At 48.2% G+C, this 17,401-nt stretch overlaps 1 protein-coding gene across 2 annotated transcripts in view; it reads left to right on the top strand.

The window, feature by feature from the left end:
* Positions 1-17,401, top strand: part of KIRREL3 (kirre like nephrin family adhesion molecule 3) — a 712,715-nt gene that overhangs the window by 383,043 nt on the left and 312,271 nt on the right. The gene's annotated exons all lie outside the window — the stretch shown is intronic.

The raw sequence follows: 17,401 nt of genomic DNA on the forward strand, positions 1-17,401 counted from the left end.
CTATGATTCTATTATTCTAAATGATGATAACAAGCTAAGCTTGTTCTATCCCTATCTTAAATATTGAATTAGGCTGGGCTGGCTTGCAGTTGAACTCCTAAGGTAAAAGGTAAAGGTACCCCCTGTGCAAGCACCGGGTCATGTCTGACCCTTGGGGTGAGGCCCTCCAGCGTTTTCATGGCAGGCTCAATACAGGGTGGTTTGCCAGTGCTTTCCCCAGTCATCACCGTTTACCCCCCAGCAGCAAGCTGGGTAGGTCCACACATAATAATACCTGCAAGAAGTTTCTTTTACCTCCCCTCTACCGGTTCTCCTTAGTTCCTCCTCCCCCTCTTCTAAAAAAGAAAGAAAAGTTGTAATTAAAACACTTCTTCTCCAACTCCTCCAGTTCTCTTGTCCTAAACACTTGGAAGTGAGTGGGGGGGGGGGAGTAAACGGCAAGAGACTCTGCCGTCTTCCATTCTACGCAGCATAAGCATGTTTCTTTCTTTTCATCTCTCTGACAAAAAAAAGAAAAAAAAGCATCAGAGAGCTTTGTGAAATTGCCGAGAGTTTTCGGAGGAAGGGAGGAAAATTCTTAAGGCAAAAAGAATGGAAACGGAGGATTTAAAAAACAAAAAAAGCACACCATAAAAACCACGGATGAGTAAAAATTGCAGGCGTGCTGCGAGGTAACCGGCAAATACAATTTAATTATAAGATACAGAGTGGTAATGGCATTTGCGAGGCTGGAGCATGATTTCCCAGTAATAGGAGGTCCGTGGGGTTCCCTGCCTCCAGAATGCCATATCATCTTCAAATGTGATAGAACAAAATGTAGGTGATTGCTTTTGGCGGCTTAAAGGAGAACTGACATGTTCAAAAAGCCACAAGTTGGGGAATTTGGGCCCTGGTCTAGGCCAACCAATATTTTGTAGAAGTGAGGCTAATGGAGACAACTACCTCTTCATATGTTATTATAGGTGTCAGCCCAACAAAGCAGACCTATGGGTTTAGTCTGCCTGCCTGCCTGCCTGCCTACCTGTCTGCCTGTCTGTCTGTCTGTCATCTCTTTCATATGCAAACCAGTTGCACATGATATGTCACAGTGAATTGCTTATTGTGTGTATCTGGCAGGTTGCTTCGGCTTTACAGCACCATGGTGTTGTTGTTGTTGTTGTTGTTATGTGTGAAGTCGTGTCCGACCCATCGCGACCCCATGGACAATGATCCTCCAGGCCTTCCTGTCCTCTACCATTCCCCGGAGTCCATTTAAGTTTGCACCTACTGCTTCAGGGACTCCATCCAGCCACCTCATTCTCTGTCGTCCCCTTCTTCTTTTGCCCTCGATCGCTCCCAGCATTAGGCTCTTCTCCAGGGAGTCCTTCCTTCTCATGAGGTGGCCAAAGTATTTGAGTTTCATCTTCAGGATCTGGCCTTCTAAAGAGCAGTCATGGCTGATCTCCTCTAGGACTGACCGGTTTGTTCGCCTTGCAGTCCAAGGGACCAAAGTTCAAAAGCCTCAATTCTTTGACGCTCAGCCTTCCTTGGTAGACCACATCAAAGGATATACAGTCTTATATGTGGTAAGGAGTGGGGAAGATTTTCAAAACACTTGTCCATTTGGTGGGCCTCCCATGTATTCACCAGCCACCCAAGTGAGATCAAACACAGCCAGTCCAGCAATGTCATGACCAGTCCTCACAGATGTTTCCTCACCTGGAAATTAACCCTGTGATCTGAACCTACGTGTGTTAGATTTGCTTTATCCCAGCATTACGACCGCTGTGCAGATAGGTGGCAAAATCTATCACAAGGTAGGTCCTTTCCCTTGGTAAGTGTGAAGACCAAGTGGAGAACTCTCTTTAGGGTTCCTCAAGAAATTCCTGTAGATATGAGGGGTGGAGCTAGGAGTGGGAGGGGTTTGGGGTCAGGGAGGGGCCTCAGTGGAGTATAGTGCTATGGAGTCCACCCTCCAAAGCAGCCATTTTCTCCAGGGGAACCGATCTCTGTTGCCTGGAGATGAGCTATAATGTCAGGGATCCCCAGGTCCCACCTAGAGGCTGGCATCCCTCTTCCTGAGCAAAGTAATGTTGAACATGTATGGTCAGTAACATAGAATCAACATGGGGCGGGGGGTGGGGGACCAGGCCTGAACTTTAAGCACCTCTCCCAATGCATATTTTTGGTTTGAGCTTCTCACCTGAGTTCTGTTTGAAAAGTCATATCAGCAGGTACAGAATGGGAGTGAAGTGAGTAGGGGGTGTGATTTTGTCCTCCACCTCCCGCTGATCCTTGTTCCATCTTTATGTGGCCAAGGAAACCACACTGATCTTAGAGATGATGATGATTTATTGGATTTCCATACCACCCTCCTGATCAAGGCATGAAGGTTCTTTGGCCACTGCGGCCTAATTTGTTAGGAACAAAACCAAAGATGGAATCTCAGAACAGTACCTGCATGCTGAAGAGTTACTCTCAAAGACACAATCAGGCATGAATGAATCATTTTCATTTTCCTCCTCTCCTGACGGGCTGTTCTGAAGAAGGGGAGAGCTATCTCGGAGACAGCTGTGACTGGGCTAATGCATTGTCTCCTAAATCATATTCTTCTGAGCTGAAGTTTATTCAACCCTCCCATTTAAGGGGGATGATGGGTTTAAGGATTTTACATAAAAATAAGGTGCGAAAGTCTTGTATTTGGTGAGCTGAGTCTTAATCTCATTGCCTTGCAGTTCCTCAGCAAGGCGTAATATTTAGAGTTGCTTTAGCATTCATGGAAAGTCAAACATGCCAGTGACATTTTGAGAACATTGAATTAAAAATTGGGTTCGACATCCTATTGATTGGTGCAAAAGAAATCATTTCCATTTTGCTGCATAATCGTTTTTTCTTCTAAAGCTGGGGTGGGGGGAGACAAATTCCCATGCCCCCCACCCTCAAGCCGGTTATTTCACCTATTCTAGTTGAGTCCTTTTAGTGTACATTGGCAAAGGAAAATTGGAAACGTCCTCCTGCAGCATTCTTGAGAATGTGGATGGATTTATTATTTCGGGATCTTTTGTATATCGTGGGAATGGGGAAGGCTTCCTCATCTTTGTCGCAACTCGGAAGTTTTTGGTGCCGTCTTCTTCGCCACCGTTGACATGTTTAGCTGAGGCCCACAGATTTTCACATGGCGTCCTAGGTGGCATCTCAGGAAAGCAGGGAGCCATCCCGGTTCGGAGAGGCCTTGTCAGACCGCTCCCAAAGCAACTGGAGTTCCGGACTGAGCTGCCAAGGAGATCAGGAGGCAAGAGACAGACAGTTCAGAGGAAAGGACGACTCCCGACCAAGCAAGCTGAAAGGGGAGGGGGTGATGAATTCAGAAGCATAGCAGATGGGCACGGCGGAGAGTTAGCATGTGTCTAGGCGGCAGAGACGGCTCTGACCTCATTCTTTCTGCCTTGGTAGAGTTGAAAAGGTTCACAGGGTAGACACGGTCCATATTGGCTGGCAAAACGCCATCACTGGAGTGTGAATGAGGCAGATGCGACTAAGTCCTGCAGGAGGAGGGGAGGCCCCTACGGTCACCTTCCTTCCCTGTGGCGAAAGAGACGGCACTGACAGGAGCAGGAGTTGTTGTTCGGTGAAAGCAAACTCCGTGACCTGGGACCAACAGCCCTCCTCGAGGGGATGCTCGGCCCATCTCAGCAGCTGCCCCATCTGGACAGTTGCTTCCTTCCTCCTGACTTTCAGTCACGGGAGAGCAGGTTGAAGAGCAAGCACTGGAGTCCGGCATTGGTAGGCTAGCATCTGGCCCTCAGGTGTGCAACACATGGTTGGAGACCAGCTTTGAACCAAGAATGTCCTCAGGGTGGCTTCCGATTGTGGACATGGGGATGGTCCTGATGCAGGGCAGTTTCTTCCTTCCAGCATATCAGAGCGTTGGACTAGGATCTGTGTTCAAATCCCTACTCCACCTTAGAAGCTTGCTGGGCGACCTTGGACGAGTCACTCTCTTGCAGCCTAACCTACCTCACAAGCTGGTTGGGACGAGGATCACACAGAGAAAAAGGGAATGGTGCTAGAAGCTGCATTCATTTATTCATGAATGCATGCGTGTGCGCAGGGACCTCTGTTGCAGGCACACATGCATGGGCTCAGTTCACACTGGCTCAATAGCAAAGGCCGAAATCGGGGGAATACTTTTTTGCCCCACTGGCACAGCATCATGTGCAAGCTTCTTTAATGGGCAGACTGTGGCTCTTGGGGATGTTTCAAGGTTGAAAATGGCCCCGGGCAGAAGGCTTTCCCCATGTGCCACAGTCCCAACACAAATCAGGGCCACAGGGGCCTAGGAACTGAGTTTCCAGCATAGAACTCCCACACAACATCTGTCAACAGTCCCCCCTGTGAGGCAGGTGGGGCTGAGAAGAAGAAGAAGAGTTGGTGCTTATACCCGGCTTTTTACTTGCTGAAGGAGTCTTAAAGTGCTTTACAATTGCCTTCCCTTCCTCCCCCCACAACAGATGCTCAAGGTAGGGCAGAGAGGACTGCTCTGTGAGAACAGCACTCTCAGGACTGTGACTAGTCCAAGGCCACCGAGCTGGCTGCATGCGGAGGAGCAGGGAATTGAACCCGGCTCACCAGATTAGAAGCCGCCGCTCTTAACAACTGAACAGTGCTCTGAGAGAGCTCTAAGAGAATTGTGCCTGGCCCAAGGTCACCCATCTGGCTGCATGTGGAGGAGGAATGGGGAATCAAATCTGGCTCTCCAGATTGAAGGCTGCAGCTCTCAAGCACTACTCTAGGCTGGCTACTTAATAGGATGCTATTAATGTTATTTATGACTGCTTAATTGACAGATGTTATCCGCCATGAGCCTCTCGGGAAGGGTGGGCCATAAAAATTAAGATGATGATGATGATGAAGAAGAAGAAGGGTTCTCAGATGTTGCCCCATTGCTTCACTCAAAACAAAACTGCATGCCCATCGACAGTGCCGGAGCGCATTAAACTGCAGCGTTGGTTTATTGTGTCTTTTAACTGCCGGTGCTTTAGCTGCACAGACACAATCCTTAAAAAGAACAGCAGATGCTCCTGGGACTGGTGATGACCAAGGAAATATAAAAATCCTAGACAAAGTGAATGTAGTCTCCGTTTAATCTGGCCAATGTGCCTCATTTTTGTTCCTGCCTGGGAGACTGCGACTAGCAACAGCGTGACCTGCCAGAATCTATTCGGAAACCTCTCCCATCATTGCACTGCAGCGTATCGCTTTGCTTTGCTAGAAAACCAGCCAGCCCACCTTGTACCTGCTCAAATTCAGCTACATCACGCAGTCCTCAGAACACAGATATGCAGCCGAGCCAAAAATACACAGCGAGTCGGCAGTCTAGTGGGGGGGGGGGGCAGGAACTTGGCTTGAAGAGAAGATGGAAGATGTAGAGGGGTGTTGCGGCCCCCGGCACAGGGGAGGGGAGGAGGAGAATCCTACAGCTGGGGAAGCAGGGCACGCAAGTGTGATCGCGAAATGTGGCAGCCCTACTGGCACTCACAGGCATGCTGCTCCTGTAGATGGAGGTTTCATTTTGCTAGCTTACCTAGTTTGGAGCCCCCATCTCACGGAAGCCGCTGGTCTCCACCCTGCACAAGGCAGGGGAACACAAGACAGGAACAAGCTATGGCAAGCCTAGTCCTTGCCTCACTCCATGTATGGGGCTGGAGCCAGGCCCCTTTCCATCAGGAGGAGGGATGCCAGTCCCCAGGGATCCCATGGCATTATAGCTCATCTCCAGGCAACAGAGACTGGTTTCCCTGGATAAAGCGGCAGCTTTGGAGGGGGGATCCCACAGCATTGTGAGTGACCCATTATGAGGTCCTTCCCTGCCCCAAATCCCACCCACTCCCAGTGCCACCCTTAAAGTCTCCAGACCCAGAGATGGCAACCTCAGTCAGGAGCAGAGCTGTGCCACAGCAGGGGCTGGTCCCTTGGCGGGTGTCTTTTTGCCTCCCTGGCTCCTTCCGTCTGCCTGGGCTCCCCTGGAAGAACTGCCAGAGCTGCTTTCCAGGCTGAGTTTGAAACGGCTCAGTTCCATCCTGCCTCTCGCAGTCCCTTCTTTGCTTCTCAGCCCACTTCAGGAGGACATTTAAACAGCTGCTAATGTTAACCATCCCGGCCCCACCCAATCCTTCGCCCATTATCGGTTGGCGGAAAACTCTGGGTTAGCCGGCAAAGCCGTTTAAGGCCCCGGGAGATGACAGCGCATCATATAAATGTGAGTTACGATTATTAAAATCCGTGCCAGGTTAATTTGTAAAAAAAATACGTTTTAAAAACGGTGAGGGGGGGTGTTAAAAGACCGGGTAGATAAGCAAATGAGCGCATTCCTACTTGAAATATGAATGAGATGGAGAGAAAATGGGCCTTAAACTCTTTTGCTGCTCGGCTTCTTGTGCTGTTGTGCGCTGCCGGAAAAGGTTGCATTTATAAGCCCATTCATTTCGCTGTGCACTTGCAAACCTTGTCATCCATTTATTGCGCAAATAAAATCTTAAAAGCAGAGGATTAGTTGAGTGGGTCCCTGTGGGATCCCAGTTGGGCTTTAAAGGATCCATCATTGGAGCCAAACAGATGGAGCAGAGATGTCTGCCAGCACATTCCTCTCCTCCATCCTAAAACACGGGGAGGGGGGGGGGGAGTCCTCTGGCCTTCCGTCAGCTCACAGGATCCTATGCTGCCAAAGGACAAAGAGAGTTAGGCTTCTTCTGCTGCTGGGGGACTTGCATGCTGGGAAATCACCTGAACATCTGTTGAGTTTTCAGGTAGGCGTATAACAACGTTATCGTAGACATTAAGAGCTAGCATGGTCTAGTCATTAAGATCAGCAGACTGTGAACGTGGGGAAATGGGTTTGATCCCCTGTCCTCCACATGCAGCCGACTTGTCACAGTTCTCTTTGGGCTGTTCTCAAAGTCCAGTTCTCTTAGAGCACTCTCAAGTCCCACCTCCCTGACAGGCTGCCTGTTGTAGGGAGAGGAAGGTGATTGTAAGCTACTTTGGGACTCCTTCAGGTAGAGAAAAGCAGGGTATAAAAACCCAGCGCCTTTTCTTCTTCCAATACTACCCTTTTCTCCCCATTTTGATGTCTTTATAAAAGCCAATTACTTTCTTCCAGCTGGACTTTCTTCCAGCTCAGCCTAGCCTGCAATACGGTTCTTTACCTTGATACAGCTGATATGAGTATCTGGATCCATGTACTACACTCTACGGTGCTTCCCCCTCAAAGTCCCCAGCTGGTGCAGAATGCTGTGGCTCAGCTCAGAAGCTCCATGGAGCAAGCATGTAACTCACATCCTGCTGGGATTGACTGGCTGCCCATCAGTTACTAAGCTCCACTTAAAGTATTACATACAAAGCCCTTTATGGTCTTTGGGCCCCGTATCTGTGAGACTGCCTCTCCCCCTACATTCCGCCACAACTGGTTTGGTCTTCAGAACAGTGTCTACTGTGTAGACCAGGGGTAGTCAACCTGTGGTCCTCCAGATGTCCATGGACTACAATTCCCATGAGCCCCTGCCAGCAAACTCTGGCAGGGGCTCATGGGAATTGTAGTCCATGGACATCTGGAGGACCACAGGTTGACTACCCCTGGTGTAGACCAAGCTGCAAATTGGCAGAACCAACATCTCCCCACCCAGATAGCTTGGTGGCATGGTTAAGAGCAGTGGCCTCTGATCTGGAGAACCGAGTTTGATTCCCCATTCCTCCACATGCGGACAGCTGGGTGACCTTGGGCCAGTCACAGTTTCTCAGAACTCTCTCAGCCTCACCTACCTCACAGGGTGTCTGTTGTGGGTAGGCAATTGGAAGCTGCTTCGAGACTCCTTTGGGTCGTAAAAGATGAGGTACAAACCCCACAGCTCTTCGTCTTTTCACGTGCCTTCTCTGTTGTGGCCCCCACAATGGGGCCTGCTCTGCTTGGCATTGTGTGCTGAAATTAGGATCCTGCAGTGGAATGTTGCATCATTTGAAAGGTTTCTTGAATGTTTCAGGGGTTTCTCAATGGTAAAAATATGGGAAAAGGCTGGCATATATAGATGTGCACCAGGGTTAACATTCTTCCAATCCCCACCCAAAGATCTGAATTCTCAAAACAATGGGGAGAAGATTGGGAATGATCCTAGCGACATACTCAAATCTTTAGCACAGTGGTCCCCAACCTGCGGGCGAAGGCCAAGGCACCGGGCCGCGGTTCCCTCTCCCCGCCCCCCCCCGCAGTAAAAATCTTCCCAGGCTGCAAGCTTGTGGCCTGGGAAGCTTCTTACTGCGGGAGGGGGGGGAGAGGGAATCAGGGCCGTGCCGCGCATCACGCATGCGCGGCCGAAATCGAGCATGCGCGATTTTGGCCGTGCAGCGCACATTTGAGCATGTGTGGCACAGCCACGCATGTGCGATGTGCGGTCACGGCCATGCATGCGCGATGCACGGTCGTGGCCACGCATGCGCGCTGTGCGGTCGCGGACACGCATGCGCGCTGTGCGGGCGTGCTCGTTGCCCTGCCGGTCCCCGGCCGAAAAAAGGTTGGGGACCACTGCTTTAGCACATCTCCAGCAATTTCCAACCCATGTGCTCTTCTGTTTTATTAACTTCCACATGGCAGTAAAGTGCAGTTCTTGGTGTAACTTCTAAATATTCATCACTTTGGAAAGAAACTGTGAAATAATCATAAATGTGCAATTTATTTCCATTCCCTGCTTTTCTTTAAAAAAAAATAATTTGAAGGACCAGCTGCTTCAGTTTTCCTTATAAGAATTTAATTGGTATATAATAGCACAGTTAATTAAATACAAATCAATAGTTTAAAACAACTAATTGATATTTAATATGTATGGGAAAAATAACTTAGTTGTAATATAATTAACTCAATATTAAATAAGTGTTGGAAACGCAGTAATGACTTTACGGCATTATAAAGTTTATTGTTCTTTAATAAACTTGCAATTAGGCAAGAATGAGCTCAGAAAATTATTAAACAGGTATTATTGGGCTATTAAACATTTATTACCTTTCCTGGTGGGATACATCTGCACAATACTACAAATTATGACTACGTTAATAAACCTTTATTACCCCTTTGCTGTAGTATTTTCGCATGCTGGTTCATCGGAATCCTTGATCTCTCTGTGACTTCGGCATAACATAATTGCCTTAAAAGTGGTCAATAAAATTGCAAATGAATGAGGGAGGGGAAATTGATGAGGGAATGCAAGATGCTTTTACAGTGTAGTGGAGGGGAAAATGCAATCTTCCTTTCTGACTCAAGAACACCGTCTTCTATTACTGAAAGGGCTGCGTACCTACCCAGAAAAAAAAACAATTAAAAATAAAATAAGCTGATTTTTTAGAGAACAAGACAAGAAAGCAATGTATGCCTTTATGAGGACAACACTGATAAAGCAGTGTCGTGTGTAAGCTTCAGAGTTCCACAGAATTCTTCTTCACCCAAAATAGAAAACAAAACATGGTAGAGGCCCAGAATGTAGTTGGGTGCTGTATGGATGCAACTTTTTACTCGATTAATTGATTAATCATTTTCAAATAACTCCAAATGAATATGTGCTCCTAATTAATCTGGCAGTAGATTTTTAGAAAGGCAATTGTTTTGAATATAAATACTTAAAAAAAATTGAAGCACTCCCTTAGGAAGAGACCCTGGAGAGTTCTCCTGGAGAAAATGGCCCCTGTGGAAGGTGGATGCATCAGACCAAGGATGGCCACTCTGTGGACTACAATGACCATAAACCCCTGACAGCATGGTGCCCAGAGCTAGGGTTCCTGAACAGGGCTTGTCTTGTAATCTGTATAGCAAGGGGGAAGAGGGAAGGAAGAAATCAATGGAAGCTAGTTCTTTTGCAAATTACAAGCCGTGGGCATTTGATGGAGGGAGGGAGGGAAACCCATCAGATTCTTCATAATTCCTTAAAGCATCCAAGTCCTGTTCCCTTTGCTTTCTCAGCTGTAAGTCTTCCTTTGGCATGAAATGGCTTGGAAGATGGCATTCAGCTCCTTGCGGAGGAGGACTTGACGAAACTGTTAAGCCCCAAAGGTGCCTTTAGCTGTAAAAGCTTGAACAAGCCCTTACCAATTTGCAGCCGGAATTATTATGAATTCCTTGCACTCCCGTGGCTTCCTCTCCGTGCAAGGCTGTCAAAATGGTTTTCAGGGAGACATTGTGACAGCCTTCTTGAGAGCAAACTTGAGGGAAGGCAACCCTCCAATCCTGATCAGTATTCTTATCCGGAATTTGGCATAGACTTCACAGTGTGGATTTTGGTTTTGATGTCTGAAGCCTCCTAAATGACTGTGTCAAAAGCGGTTATGAAAACATGGCCTTTGTGTGGGATCTATCTAGGCTTTGGGGTGGGGTGGGGGAGATGGGACTCATTCCAGGCCTTGACATTGCAATGGGCCTTGAGAGAACCAGACAGGGAGCCACTTTGTGTGCCAGGGTAACAACACAAGAGTCTTCTTGGGACACATCCATCCATTTCAAGACATCTGATGAGGACCATGACCAGTCCTCCACTTGCAATCTCCAGGATCAATTTGAGGGCGGAGCCTAGGGAAGGGGAGCATCACAAGTGTCATGATGTCACTTCTGGTTGAGCAGGTGGAAGTGACGTCATGGCGTCAAGTGACGCTCTAGGAATTTCATCAATTGCTCTGGTTTTCACAGTGCAAAAGCTTTCGTAAGAGAGAGTGGGGAAACTGTCTGGCATGTTATAGGAAGGCAAGAAGAAAGGTAGGCTATGGAAAAGGTTTAAAGCAAAATTGGGAGTCATTGTGATGCTGAAATTTGAGAACCATGGCTAGAGAATATGTATGGGGGGGGTTCTTCTCTGTCTCCTTGTCCCACTCATACACTTTGGAAACATATGAAGTGTGTAGGTGCTTTATTGGTCTCATGGATACCGCATGCTTTTGTGCATTCCTTGACTCATTTATAGGCAAGTTGTTAAACTAATAGGTTCATCATTAATCTAATTAATCCCCTTCGTGAAGGAAAAATAATTGGCATGCAGAATACTTCTTTGTTGTCCTAGTGAAGGCAGGGCTGCGATGGGGCATCCATCTGTCTCACAGCTGCCAGGGATCAAGAAACCACTTCTTGCTTCTGGGTAATTTTTTGGCCTAAGGCAGGGGTAGTCAACCTGTGGTCCTCCAGATGTTCATGGACTACAATTCCCATGAGCCCCTGCCAGCATATGCTGGCAGGGGCTCATGGGAATTGTAGTCCATGAACATCTGGAGGACCACAGGTTGACTACCCCTGGCCTAAGGGACAAACTGAAAAATTGAAAAGGGGTGTAGCTCAGAAGATCATCAGCTTGTCCAGCATTTAAAGGTCCGTCCCTCAATACCAGTCACGAATTCCACAAAACCATGCTCATTCTCCCTTTTGCCCACAGCAGTGCAATCCATCAGCCCATCTATATTAGCAGGGCTGGGAATGGTGCAGGGTGAGCACTAAGAAGAAAAGTGCTAGTTTGTGCCTGTCATCCATGTTTATCCTTTCTCTGCAAAGGTTAGGGCAGCCATGAAGCTTCATGTATGACTGGAGACTTGAACCCAGGTCTCCCGGGTTCTAGTCCATCACATGGAGTAGGCGCACAAAAAAAAGCTGTTTTTGTGTACTTTCCCTTACCCTCCCTCCCTTTCTTCCTCCCTTCCTTCCTCCCTCTCTCCCTCCCTGGCAAACAAACAGGCTTTGCAGGGTCTCCAGGAATGGGATCCCCCTCACCTCTTCAGGAAGCCCCTTCTGCAGAGACAGAACCACAACAGAAAGGGCCCAGCCTCCAGTTGATGTGAGATGGGCCTTCCTAAGTGTGTGGGGGAGGAGGATAACCAATGGATGGCTGCCTGATGACCACAGTTGACATCCAGGGACACATGGAAGGAGATGGTCTTTGCTCTGTTCATCTAGAAGCATACAGAAATGGAATAGGGAGACCTAGTTGTAGAGGCTGGTGCCCCTAACTAACTCCTTGCCCAGCAGGGCAATCCTAAACAGAGTTATAGCCTTCTAGGCCCATCGACTTCTATTAACCCAGAAGAGTGTAACCCTTCTGATGTTCTGGGCCCAGTCCTGCCTTTGGAAAGTACAAGTTCAGATTCAGTTCCAGCTACTTTGAAGTTTCCCATAATCCACCAAGAGGACAAACGTCTGCTGCCGTTTTCACCTCGGTGCTGTCTACCTACTAGCCTACCCGTACATTAATTAATGGAGTCGCAGTTCCTCCATATGCTCCAAGGGCTTTAAGGCTGTTGGTGTTGCGGATGGTCTAGGTTAGCCGTGCACATCTTTTTCCTTTGGTATGAGCATTTTTGAATTTGGAATTTTTTGTCATTCGCCCATCAGCAGCAGCCAGCGCAGTAAACAGGACTCCATTCATGCAAAAGAGATGGGTAATTATGCAATTACACATCAGAATTATCAGTAGGGTGAAAAAGAAGGGAGGAGAGAGAGAGAGAGAGAGAGAGAGAGAGAGAGAGAGATTTGTTTGGCTTCACAGTTGAAGTCACTATTTAGCGTCATTGTGAAAGTTAAGCTAATTTTGTTGTTCTAATTACATTCTGATACCTTGGCAGTTCATTAGAGGCTTGATAAGAATCAATGATATCTTTGCTTTCGCAGCAACAAATGCAAAACAACACCCCGTTGGCTTCCACAGTCTTCTACAGATTAAAATTAAATATGAGAAGGCCAGGAATTCTGAATACCTACTCTGGATAGGCCAGGCCAGCCCAGTCTTGTCGCATCTCAGAAGATAAGCGGAATAGTTAATAGTTGGATGGAAGGCCCCCAAGGCAGTCCAAGATCACAATGAAGAGGGAGCCAATGGAAAAGCCACCTCTGGACATCTCTTGCCTTGAAAGCCCTATGGGGTTGCCATGTCCACTGTGGCTTGATGGCCCAAAGAAGAGAACTGCTGGGTTTTGGATACCCCACTTTTTACTACCTGAAGGAATCTCAACGCCTTGCCTTCCTCTCCCCACAACAGACACCTCGTGAGATAGGTGAGACTGAGGACCACTGGAAGAACCATGACTGACCCAAGTTCACCAAGATGGCTGCATGTGGAGGAAGAATGGTGACTCAAACCCAATTCTTGAGATTAGAGGCCACCATCACTCTTAACCGCTACACCAAAGATATGTCTGAGATGGTTTTAACCTCAGACATATCGGTGGGTTTCTTGGGATGGGTAGAATGGATGGTATCTGCTAACAAGAGAGGAAGTGTCATATCTGCCCATTCTCTCTTCCTGTGGCAGACCAACAATTTGCCTATGATGTCATTTGTGAGGGTCTCCTGTCCCTCTGCCCCCCCAAAGCAGCATTTCAGAAGGCTGCAGTGGAAGAGAGAAAAGCAGAGAAATTCTATTCCACTGATGGAAGTGCCTTCTGTTAGTGAGAAATCCCATTGTGATCCAACCCACTGCTGTGTTATTGGGATGCCAACCTCCAGGGGGAGCCCAGAGACCTCCCAGAAATCCAACTGATCTTCAGGTTAGAGAGATCAATGCCTGGGAGGAAATGGCTGTGTCAGAAGGTAGACTCAGTGGAACTATACCCCACGGAGGTCCCACACCTCCCTGTCTTCTAGCTCCACCCTGGAGCTGGCAACTCTACATGCAGTGCTACCTATAGTTGTCTTGGTCGGCAATTTCATTACAGGTTTATAAAGATTGTTTGATGGCAAATAATGGGATAGGTGGAGAGTATCTTCGAAGGCAGACCCTGCTGGTTACAGTCAACCAAGGCAGCTCACCAGTTTTACTGCTTTGAAACGATCAGAAAAGTCAGTATTAGATTCGGGAAACTGAGTTTCCCAATACTGTGTAAAATATCAAGCCTGACAATTAGAGCAGTTTCTCAGTGGATCTGGCTTCCTCGGGAGGTGGTGGGTTCTCCATCTTTGGAAATTTTTAAACAGAGGCTGGATAGTCATCTGACGGAGAGGCGGATTCTGTGAAGGTTCAAGGGGGTGGCAGGTGACAGTGGATGAGCGGTAGGGTTGAGAGTGTCCTGCAAAGTACAGGGGGTTGGACTAGATGACCCAGGAGGTCCCTTCCGATTCTATGATCTTCTGAACATGTACAGACTGCCTCTCTCATGCCCCTGACTACAGCCAGCCTCTGCATCTGGGATGATTAGCACAAATGTAGGAGGTTGGCGAGCATCACTTTTGGGCAGGCCTGAACCCCGGGTCACCCTTTTCAAAGGCAGTGCTGGCTATGAAATAAGACCACAGGCACACTGAGTAAACATCAAAAGGACTTTGATCAATAGGGCTGTGTGGAATGAGGAATCCCTGCTAGTATATCTTGGGCCACAGGCAGGCAGCATCCACAGATGTGATGCCTTACATTTTTCACACACACACACACACACACACACACACACACACATACACAATAACATGGAAAGGTTTGTTTGAAGGCTCTGCAAGGTGCACTGCAAGATACACACGCCTGCCAACGGTGCAGGCAGAAAAACGCACCGTCCACCTCCTCCTTGGAAAATGCACGCCCTGATCCATTTCTCTGCTCTTCAGCTGATAGCCAGGCGCTCCTGGAAGAAAGTGAAAAAAGATCAAAGGCATGTACTTCCCCGGGCCTTGGCGCTCAGCCTCTTGAAGGCCCAGCTGTTTTGCTTTGAAAGGGCACCGTGCCTGGAGACGGATTTATCTGCCCGTGTCCCGTTTTATCACGGGGTATGCCAAGCGAAGGGGATTACGGAGCTCTCCTGACTTGCCTGCGCTGGAGAGCGGAGCTTTACTGAGCATCAAGGCGCTGAGAATACCTATCCCATTCAGGTGAGAGGCCTGGCTGAGTTGGCGTTGGGATTAAAGGTAAAGGTATCCCCTGTGCAAGCACCGGGTCATGTCTGACCCTTGGGGTGACGCCCTCTAGCGTTTTCATGGCAGACTCAATACGGGGTGGTTTGCCAGTGCCTTCCCCAGTCATTGCCGTTTACCCCCCAGCAAGCTGGGTACTCATTTTACCGACCTCGGAAGGATGGAAGGCTGAGTCAACCTTGAGCCGGCTGCTGGGATTGAACTCCCAGCCTCATGGGCAGAGCTTTCAGACTGCATGTCTGCTGCCTTACCACTCTGCGCCACAAGAGGCTCATTGAGGCGTTGGGTATAATCTTCTTCCGGCTGATGCTTCAGGGCTGCTCAAACTCACGTTTGGAGGCAGCAGGGAGGGGGGCGCATCAATACGGCAGACTTAGCAGGACGATGGAAGGAAATGACGTCCACTGCTCAAGAAGCCCTTATTCCATCCCTTGCTTCTCAAAGGCTGGTTTGGGGAGCTTAGCAAAATCGATTGGAAGACGATCTTTCTCCATTGGCTCCGAATACTCCACACGCTGCTCCAAAGATATACAACTACTTGTCCTTAGGTCAGTGGTTCTCAACCTTCCTAATTCCACGACCCTTAAATACAGTTCCTCATGCTGTGGTGACTCCCAACCATAAAACTATGCGATTTCACAGAAATTAAACCAAAATTGACCAATGGCATGAAGACCCATTGTTCATGACTGTATATAAATTGTTTTTTTTTCCCCCCGGGGTTTCTCTGTTCAGCTCTGCCTCTTGTCCTACCATGCCGATCTCGCTCTTTTCCGCTTCTCCAGACAGACAAATGCTCTATCTCGATCTACCTTGCAAGGCTGAAAAAGAATTCCGACCACTGCCTTAGGTTTAGGATAATGGCAGGGGAGGGAGGAAGCCCCTCTCCTGCCATGTTATGCGCTGCAAGCTGCATTGGGGTCCCCCAGACTTCTGAAATGATGTTCCCCACAATTGTTGTGTGTGAATAGCTCTGAATTGGCAACTACTTGACGATTTTGGGGGTGGAGCTATAGGAGATGGACTTCAATGGGGTACAATGCACCAGCCTCTGCTTTCCAATGTGGCCGTTTCTACAGGAGAGCTGCTCTCTGTCCCCTGGAGATCTGTTATGACAGTGAAAGATCTCCGGGCACCACCTGGAAGTTGGCAACCTTAGCTGTATGGCTGCAGGGGGAACAAATTGGGACTGGGGGGAAAGGTGTCTGAACCCTCTAGTTAAAAATATAGATATATGTAGTGTGATCTGGAGTGTTTTAGGCATTTTTACAATGTAACTCAAAGTTGGTCTTCTCAGAATCCAACTGAAGTCCATTCAGTGGGACTTGCTTCTAGGAAAGCACTTGCAGGATGACGTTCTTCATCCTTTCTCATTTGAAAGATGATAGATTCTGGATGTGCAGAGGTGAAGGACTCTGTGACGGAGCATCTACTTAGCATGGAGAAGGTCCCAGGTTCAATCCCTGGCATCTCCAGTTGAAAGAACCAGGCAGGAGGTGATGGGAAAGTCCTCTGCCTCAGACCTTGGAGAGCTTCTGCCAGTCTGAACAGACAGTCCTGACTTGGATGGGCTGATGTTCGGATTCAGCATAAGGCAGCTTTATGTCTTTGTGAGAGGTTTCCTTCTGGTTTCTATTGGGTGGGTTTTACTTTGCTGATTCCTACCCGGTCTATGTTTTCGTACATCCATTTATTTCACAGGTCTCCTTTATTGATAGGGTCTACAGGGGCCATATGGCCCAAAAGTAGGATGCATTTTTTGAAAAGAAAACAGTCATGCCATTCATCAGAATAGGACTATTGTGAGGATCAGATGTGGACTCTCTTGATTGCTTCATTTCTAAAGGTGTGTCTGCACGTTGCGCTAAAGAGCTGCCTTTGCGGTCCTCTTGCGCTGTTTGTGTCATGCCGCAAATGTGGAACGGAATGCAGAAGAGAACCATTTTACATTTAGATTGTCGGCTCTGGACACTGTAAGGTTTTATTTGGGAAATGACTGAGGGAAAATCGATTTAAGCCTCATACATGAAACACACGCTGTTAGGGGCTGTGGGGTGAAAGGAAGCGCTCTGGATTCTGTTTGACAGCCTCAACGTTGGTTTGTTCCATTTTCCAGCTTGCTGGGTTTAGAAGCACATCCCACCCCATCCCCCCACCCCCACCCTGCACCAGCTTGTTTCCGTCTTCTGTTGTTGTTTTATTCCGGTTGGCAAGGTGCATTTGTCTTACTTTGGTTCTGGTATGAACCCTCTTGCGCTTATGGCTAAGGGGTCTGTGACTCGAAATCTGAGAAATCTTTCCAGCATTGTTGAGGAGGAATACTAGTAGTCACACACACACTGGGGGGGGGCGGTTCAGGAGGGCTGTGGCACAGGGAGGAGAAGTAGAGTCTAATATGCTAAGTCCTGCTTGCTCAGAAACAGTGGTCCATCCAGTCCAGCACCCTGTTTCTCACAGTGGCCTACAAGCAAGGCAGAGAAGGCAACACCGCCCCCTGTTAGTGCTGCCCAGAGAGTG

The sequence above is a fragment of the Paroedura picta genome, chromosome 12, assembly GCF_049243985.1.
Source record: "Paroedura picta isolate Pp20150507F chromosome 12, Ppicta_v3.0, whole genome shotgun sequence".
NCBI lineage: Eukaryota > Metazoa > Chordata > Lepidosauria > Squamata > Gekkonidae > Paroedura > Paroedura picta.